Raw genomic sequence first — 9,224 nt, 5'->3', positions numbered from 1 at the left:
TTCGTGGTAAGCTGTGAGAAAAAGGCCTGCCGTCCAGACAACTGGGACTTTAGTTCTTTCCCCTTTCTCCTTCTCAGTTCACTTTTCGGAGGGAATTCAGTGTTGTAGCTTTCATGAACAGTCCAAAAATGCCTCCACATTTCCCTTCTTCCGATTAGCAATGGTAGATTTGCAGATGAGGCTAATGGACTTTGAACAGAACATTGTGGAAAAAAAAGTCCTCCTCCCATTCTGTATGGAAGTGGTAGGTTTTGGGCTTTTTGCTTGGTCCAACTCCCCCACTCATTTTTATATCGTTTTTTTTTAGATTATTAGAAATAACTTAGCTAGGCTAACTCGGTAACTCGCTAGCTTGCTGGAATTTTGCCGCTGCTGCATGCACATGCGTGCTGAGTGCTGACCCATTTGTCAGAAAAAAATCTGACATTAGACTGGTTGTCCTGTATGTCAATCAAGTGACAAATGTCATAGTAAGGATGGATGATTGGCTGGCAAAAATATCCGACGTTAGACTGGTTGTCCTGTATGTCAATCAAGTGACAAATAGTATATTGGCACAGTGAGGATGGATGATAGGCTGATATCTTTATTTATGCAATCTACCCCCACTGCCTTTGCGATCGACCGGTAGATTGCGATCGTCGCAATGAGCACCCCTGCTCTGGACCTTGATCAAGTATATTTTCCTATTATATTATTATTATATTACGTTACTTTCATTCATAAATTGTGATGCTATAAGTAGAGCCGTGCGATACGCAGGAAAAACAAATCTCACGATATTATGTCAATTGTTGATATTGCAGCGTTATTATAGGGTTGACTATTGGTGCTTTCACAAAATATTAACACAATGAGTTTTAATAAATAATGTGCATATAATGACTAAGTGGGTAAAGGCAAATAATAGAACAACTACAACAGTCTGGTAGGTTCAGAAAAGTAGGTGGGTTCACTTTACTGTAATATAGCCTTTAAAACCAGGGATAGACAACACTTATCATATTACGGTATGGAAAATCAAAGACAATATCTAGCCTTATATATCAATGTTGATATAATATAGATATATTGCCCAGCCCTAATTCACATATTCTACGTCAGCCTTCAGACGGTCAAGCATTTGTGTCATATTACAAAGTCATATTTATTGTCATAAAACGTAAGGTCATATCTAGCTTAGGGCTGGCCAATATGGAGAAAATCAGATATATTTCTGACCAAATACCTCAATATCGGTACCGCAACGATATTGTAGTGATATTGGTGCTTTCACAAAATGTGTACTCAATGAGATTTTTGATAAATACTCATCAGTAATGTGGATATAATGATTAAGTGGGTAAAGACAAATAATCTGTCCAATCAGTCTGGTAAATCTGGAAAATTACATCCCTTTACTCTAATTTAGCCTTTCAAACCATATTACGATATTACAATATCCAAAATCTAAGACGATATCTAGTCTCATATCACAATATCGATGTATTGCCCAGCTCTAATCTGGCATATATTGATGTCGATATATATCTCTGTTTCCCAGCCCTAGCTAAAAGCAAGAGCAGAGTGCGGAATTTTCCTTTTTTCCCCAATATATTCATCAGTTCAAAACGACCCACCCCAACCTTGGAATGGCCGCTCCGTTTGTCCAAACCCAGCCCAGTGCTTTTTACTTAACACCTGCCAACCTTAAGATATCGACCAGTGGAACAAGGTGATCGAGCAGCTGGGGACCCCGTCTCAGGAGTTCCTGATGAAACTCAACCAGTCAGTGAGGACCTACGTGGAGAACAGGCCACGGTATGCTGGCTACAGCTTCGAGAAGCTCTTCCCTGACGTCCTGTTCCCTGCAGACTCTGAACACAACAAACTGAAAGGTAAAAAAAAAAAGAAAAACTTCTGTTGTTCTCTCTTAATGCCCATGATGTCATATTGTAAAGGCTTACCAAAAGCACACAAAAAACAATGTGTGTGAGGTTGTGTATGCCTGGTAACCATTTTTTGGGTTCCTCTTCTTGAGGTGCAATTGTCCAACTGAAAGGGGAACCCTTTGTTAAATGTAAATGTTTTATCACATCCCAAAGTTATTAGGGCTGCTTGACTATTTTGGTCAATAATGAAATCGCTTTTATTTAATACGACTACTCATTGTTTTTTGATACAATGTTGCAATTATTAAACTTAAAAAAATGTAAAACAGTTGAACAAATCAACAGTGAAAACGTCTTGAACTGTGAAAATTTCCAGCAATGCTTTTGCCGTAGTTTAGAGTTTACTTGCAAAATGTAATGTGCAAAATCTTTTTTGTTTTGTTTTTGTCGATTATTCTGCTTTTGGGATCATTAGTAGCCAAAATTATTAGATGGATTAGAATTTTGGCTAATTGCACAGCCCTTTAGTTTTATGCCACAATATGCTTGAGCTTTACAGCTTGAAATTTGAATAGAAGACTTATTTTTAAAGCTGTTTTTTTTTTTTTTGCTAATGTAGAATTTAACACAGATAACTTTTAAAGGTGCTGTAAACGCGGTCGCTGTAGACAACCCATGCTCATCAAACGGCAACAAAAACAACCTGCACCAACCTGCACCTCGAACACCTCGTTCCAGCCAATAACCGACGAGAAGGATTTGGGGGTGGGGGTTGAGGGGTTAGTGTGCAGACGGGAGGGGGAGGGGGCGAGATGAGGAGAAGGGAGGGGCGAGCTAGCCTCCTTTTTGTTTGACAATACTTCGAACGTCAACAAGAAGTGACGTCACCCAACATAGCTTAAAGCACCTTTAAAATGGCTACTTTTGTAATTGAAAGATTAATTTTACCCTCATGTTGACCCGTTCCTATGCCAATGTTCTTTTTAACTACCCATAATAATATGATTGATTCTACACAGTGCTCTCTGGCAAGAACAAATCTCTACTTTCATTAATTTTAGGGTGTCTTATTCAATTTTATAGTATTTGAAAAACAATTGAAGTGGTTTTGAAATAGTATTGAGTAAAAGTTTACATATTTTAGTCTGTGATTATTCGTCAACATACTTTCCTTTAATTTTAGTCAAAATAATTCCCAGTTTCTGCTTTTCTAACGCAAATTTAGATTTAATTCCCTATGAATGAGATTTATGGACCATAAATTCCAAAAATAACTGTAAAACTAAAGTTGATTAGTTAGAGTTACGTAGTGTTGAAAACGTCCAAATAAGTGACAGTCAAGAAAAAGTTAAAAACATTGATTAAAAAGTGTCAACAAAAGTGTTGATATTCAATTTTTGACGGGAAGACAACACCAGGGATAATGGTCTCATAGTGGCTCGTGAGTATATATCTAACCACTTGTAAAACACAAAGAAGAACTTTTCCTACATATTGCGTCTGTTTGTGTTGCACGCTGTGTTTGCAGCCTCGCCAACATCCGCCGACAGCAATGCCCAAGTGATGAATCAATTTTCGGTGGCTGCCCCAAATTAAGCACTTATTAGAGAGGCTGACAGCTCCGTACCGAGTTGTTTACTTTGAGGGGGAATCTAACCTCAAGCGTGTTTTCATGTGTAAATGGAGAGGAGATGACAGGAACAGTCACAGCGAGCACAGTGGAGCTGTTGCAAGACGACGCAAGAACACAAGTCTTCTTCTGTCCTCATTAATTTACAGAGAGAGACATATGTGACAACAGTGTATTCCCCTTGAAGTGCTTCTTGTTAAGCTTGCTTGTGTTTGATGTTCACGTTTGGGTTGGAATGCTTGATAGCCCACGCTCATATGATAACAATGTCCCAAAATACCCAAATACAGAGGAGTGGAGGGTGTCTTTAACACTTTTAAATGGTCCCTCCCGACATTGTGTCCATTACAGCGCAATATCCGTTAAAGGCAAAACAAATGTGTCAAACCGTCCCGGCCTACAGATCGTATCCTACAGACCAAAGAAAAAGAAATCTTTGTTTGGTACAGATCCTCACAAAACTCCCTATAATTATTTACATTTTTATTTTTATTATTTCTCAATGAAAATGAGAATAATGACCTAAAAATTATTATTCCCTCCAATATCGTTTATCATATCGCAATCGCAATATCACTCAAAAAATTATTTTCCTCATCTCATGCAGCCCTAATTTAAAGCTTAAAGGGGCTGTTCTTGATATACTAACTAACAAAAAACAGCGGGCCAGGATTGCCTCCACACGGCCATCGCAGACCTTTCCTCAATACATGCATACACGCATACCTATGTTTTTTTACGGCCACATGCGCTAATATTGACGCATTGACTAATAAAACAACGAATAGTGAAGCTTGCGTTATAACCCGGGTGCCAGCCATGTGTGACGTCACCCATTGGTTTGTGGAGATATGCTATGAGTCGTTTGCCGTTACGGGCGCAGCCATCCTGGTTGCAGATGTGACGATTTTAGACGAGAGGGAGGAGCTGCTTACACTCTACGTTACACACTTTCACTGCCAATCACATACTAGCCACGCCCTAAAACATTCATATACTGTGCGTTAGGGTGCATCAAATTTGAATGGGAAATTTTAATTTCAAAATATCAATTTGGCTGGCATTGCATTTTGTTCCAATTAACATAAAAATGACTTTTGCAAAGTTTTGAGGAATTCCATTGAGATTTAGGGGTGCCACCTAACACATGAACTTTTGTGAAATTTCGAAAAATGGGCAATTTTTAGTGTAATTGCCAAAAGGTTGACCTGGAAATGTTAAGTACAGTGAACTTTTATACAGTAACATGTTCTATAGGGTTATCAAATTAAAAGTTGTATGTTTGCCCTTTGGGCAACTTGGGCATTTCTCAGAATTCAACTTTCAAGATTCTCCATTCATTTGTCCTATAGACAAAACGAATGGAGGTGGCCTCACGTGGCCTTACCCTGAGTTTTGTGCACCAGTGATGGATGTCGGACACACATATAAAGTTTAATTGACTTTATTGTTAAACACAAGGAGTACATTCCCCGCCTGACTCTGCAACCAGGCCACGCGTGAAGGCAGCCTGTTGCATTGGTGACATCTTCAACCTTGTAGCCAGTGACACGACACTTGGTCGGCTAAGGATATCATGTGGAATGAAGACGTTTGTTCCAGTCTTCTTACGCTTGACACTTGCTCCAGTCTTCTTAAACTTGTGGGATGGTTCGCCCTCAGATGGCGGACAGACTGTATTAGTATCCTCCTCTGGCTCCTCATCACTCTCCAACACCAAGCTGGACATTGCAGTCATCTCCTCCAGCTCCTTTTCACAGTGGAACAGCCTGGCTGCTGCGGCAGCTTGACGCTCCACTCGCCGCTTCACCTTGAGCTGCAGCTTTTTGTCCAATACACCAAATGTGGCCACTCTGTCGGTCTTCATGCTGGCCAAGAAAGCTAGGTCTTCTGGATTATCAATTAGCTTTTCCACATTTGGAGGCCACAGCGGAAATGTAGCATCAAGTCTGCACTCCATTTTCTCCAATTGTTTCGCTGTAGTCTCACTGGAGCGCTTGGCCTGGGAGATTTTCCGCAGCTTGTTGTTAGCATTGACTAAGTCTACCATCTTGTGGCACGCACGCTTGTCGCTCACCATTGGGATGTTGGCTTTCTTGTAAAATGGCCGCACCTGCTCCAGGACAACCTTGGCTGCTTCGACTGCGACAACGCTACTTTGCACCAGGTTTTCTGGCAAGCAGCAACGTAAGATCTGGCGACCAGTTGGCAGTTTGGCACGGTGATGATGCCATCCCACTGGTGATGCTGGGGCCCAGACCAAAAACAGGATGCGACTGCTAGTCTGGCAGGACCAGTTGGTGAGGGCACATCTTAGAGCTGGATCCTGGGGTGGGTTGTGTTGTGCAGTGCCTGAGAATGAAAAGGATACAGCTCAAGGATAGTGTTTAAAATCATATCTTAGCATACTTATATGACTCAATTATGATAAACCATGCTTGCATAAGCCTCAATTTTAGCTTTACAAAGTCTAACTTCATCAACTTACCGTTACATCACTACCAGAGTAGCGCTGTGCTCGCAAATATCTTATATTTAAAATGTTAATTTACTGTAACAACTACAATGCTACTCTCAATAAACATGAGACATCAATACTCTGAATATGACATTGTCCACTCTAGAATACTGTTGATGTTAAGCTTAATAGCTTAGCTAACGTGGATAGCAAACTGTTGCTAGCTAACGTTATCTAGATGTAATGAACACCAAATACCTATACACATGACTTAAGTATACAAAGACACAACTACAGATATGTTAGTAATATGTAATAATACATACCCAACACAATTTAACAGAAAGATCACCTTAGTTTTCTTGAGCTGCAGTGTTGTTTACCTCAGATCTCCATGGCGACCATTGAGCACTGTTTACCACTTTATCCAACAAAAACAGATGTGTGGTGGCACCCCTAAATCATCATGTATTGGAAAAATATTTTGCATGTGTTGTTTCTACATATATTGGAACACTTTTAGCACCCAGCCATATCAGAATTCAAGAATTGTGTTTTTTGATGCACCCTACTGTACGTCTGTACAGTATATTATAGATAACTGCTTTATTGCCAATTTTAAAAATCATCAAGACTATAATTTAAAAAAATAACATTATTCTGTGTTGCGGAAGACTTAAAACTAGCGATTGAGACCATACACTCATTATAAAAATGTTGACTCAGGTAATACATCAAGTAAGAAGTGGGTCCCTTTCTATCAGACTTCTACAGAAACCGACCTCTTTTTGCACAGCATGTGTCGCCCCCTGCTGGAATTCGGATAAAATGCAGGTTTAAGGAACTTCTGCATTTACAGCACTTCTCCGAACCGGATGCTTTGTCCATTACTATTTACAGTCAGTGGTTACACCACACACAGAGGGATCAATCTCTGCTCAGGATGACATCACTACACTATGTTTTTTACTCAGCAAATATTTGTTTGCTGCTATATTAATGTTCTGAATGTTGAGTACATCCCCTTTAATGTTTACCGTTTCTCTTTTTATGCCACAATTTGTTGTCAGCAAGCCAAGCCCGAGACCTACTATCCAAGATGCTGGTAATAGACGCGTCAAAGCGGATCTCTGTGGACGAGGCTCTCCAGCACGCTTATATCAACGTGTGGTACGACCCGACTGAAGTGGAGGCAGTAAGTACTCACTAAGTAATGGTTCAGTCATAGTTGTTTTTTTAAAGGTATAATAAGGTTTAATACGAACACATACTTAAACCATAAATGGTAAATCATTCCTGCATTAAAATGTCTAAAAATGACTAGATCTAGACCCAAACTAACCCATAAATATCTTTAGTTCTAAACCCAGCAATTTCAGGGCTGTTACGTGATTTAAAAAAAAGTATCTCTAGGTCAATCTCTGTAGGGATCCTTTTAACAGTGTTGTCAGACACGTAGAATAATAGTCTGAGCAAGTCAGGGGTAAAACTTTCACTTTAAATGGATGTAAATTGAAGGTGTGCAATTGGCCATTAATGTTACATTGCAGCTTGTTTGACAGTCTTGCTTAATAACCAATTTCAAAGATGGTTCTTCACATCATTCACTCCGACGCAATGGAGAATAGGGTCCAGGTTAATAAAAACAAAAATTTACTCTTTAAGTACAAAGGTAAAGCTATAATTAAAAAAAAACATCTAAGGACCCTAAACCGTAAAACTCCATTTCCTCTTCTTTGAAAATGTGTGTATGCTCTGCAGCAAAACGGGTTGTCTGTATGTGTTTGGATGACACACTCTCCTTGGAAACACAATGACTCAGCCACTGCAAATTGGTTTTGCATTTGATCGGGCGGATTGGGAGATGAAGTGAATTGTTTGCGTCTCTCTCTCTCCCCACTCTTGTCTGGCATAAAATGTCTCTTCAGAGCTGACAGCCTTGAACAATGCAGATTTGTATACATCAAATCTCCATTTGACACTGAGAAGGATGGATAACTATCCCACTGCTGGCTTTGAGCTGGTTGATTCCAGCTCCGTGTGTGCTATGAATCGGAAGTTTGTGGTATTTTCCTGGGAAAGGTTTGTGCAAGCAATACGAGTTAATACATAGGCCCGTTTAACACAATCAATCACCTTTATATTTATTTACAAAAAGCAACTAAAATATGATTTGCCAGTTTCATTACCAAGCTCTTTTCTGACATTTTATTTAAAACAAACTATTTTGGATAAAAAGGAATCAACGTAATGTTGGAATTTCAAAATAAAGTTGACAATATACATGGATAATTTCACTTTGTATCGATAATATTGGATTGTTGAGGATTTAATCAATGTATTGATCCAGATCGATGTATCGTTACGTAGTCAGACATACTTTCAGACTTACGTTCTGGGAATGGCAGTAATTAATAGCCATTGTGGGTCATCAGTCAGTTTGAGTCTGAAACTAATTTTTTCAAACGAGTGTGAAGTATGTGGAGTTGTCACTGATGTTTAGAATGAGCATTGGTTTCAGTTTAGTTTTTTTTTTAACATCTTAAAAAAAAATGTAATTATAAAATAACCGATAAATAAGAACATGTACATTTCAGCACAATCTTCCAGAATTATTGTGAATGATTCAAATAAGGATTTCTTACAAGCACAGAAAACGTGTCTGTCTTTTCCCAGCCGCCACCCGCCATCACAGACAAGCAGCTGGATGAAAGAGAGCACACAGTCGAGGAGTGGAAAGGTAGGAAGGATCCACTGTTTCTCCTCTCTGATAAATTGTCATAAGTACTTAGATTTTTTGCGGTGTGTATTGCATAAGGTTGTTCTATTTTTGTGCTTTGTAGCCTGTGAGACATTTAGGACCCTACCTTGCACCCGGTGCGGCGCAAAGCCCGACGCAAGTGTCTTTGCTAGTTTAAGACCGACACAGTTGTTCAGAAAATGCACCTGCGCCCATCTGTGCGCCCATGGGCGTGCGGGTCTTACAGGGAGGTGTGTTCAGGTGAATTCTTGGCGTATTGCTATCTGGAGGCAGAGGAAAGTGATCGCGCCATTGACCAACAAAAACCTGGTCTAAAGTCAATAACGCAGCATTTCATTATTTTAACAACACATGAGTAAAATGCACCTAGGCTCGTGCACAGCACACACAGTGCCTTGTTACACACAGTATCCTTGTTACACACAGAGAGAAGCGCAGCAGCACACAATTCAATTCAATTTTATTTATAGTATCAATTCATAACCAGAGTTATCTCGAGACACT

At 39.6% G+C, this 9,224-nt stretch overlaps 1 pseudogene; it reads left to right on the top strand.

Annotated features, from left to right (window-relative positions):
- The window catches only part of LOC116685688 (mitogen-activated protein kinase 8-like), a 20,194-nt pseudogene that overhangs the window by 3,692 nt on the left and 7,278 nt on the right, over positions 1-9,224 (top strand).

Source organism: Etheostoma spectabile, unplaced genomic scaffold (assembly GCF_008692095.1).
Source record: "Etheostoma spectabile isolate EspeVRDwgs_2016 unplaced genomic scaffold, UIUC_Espe_1.0 scaffold119, whole genome shotgun sequence".
In the NCBI taxonomy this organism is placed as follows: domain Eukaryota; kingdom Metazoa; phylum Chordata; class Actinopteri; order Perciformes; family Percidae; genus Etheostoma; species Etheostoma spectabile.
The sequence above is the reverse complement of the archived record's forward strand: the minus strand, read 5'-3'. Positions and strand labels throughout refer to the sequence as shown.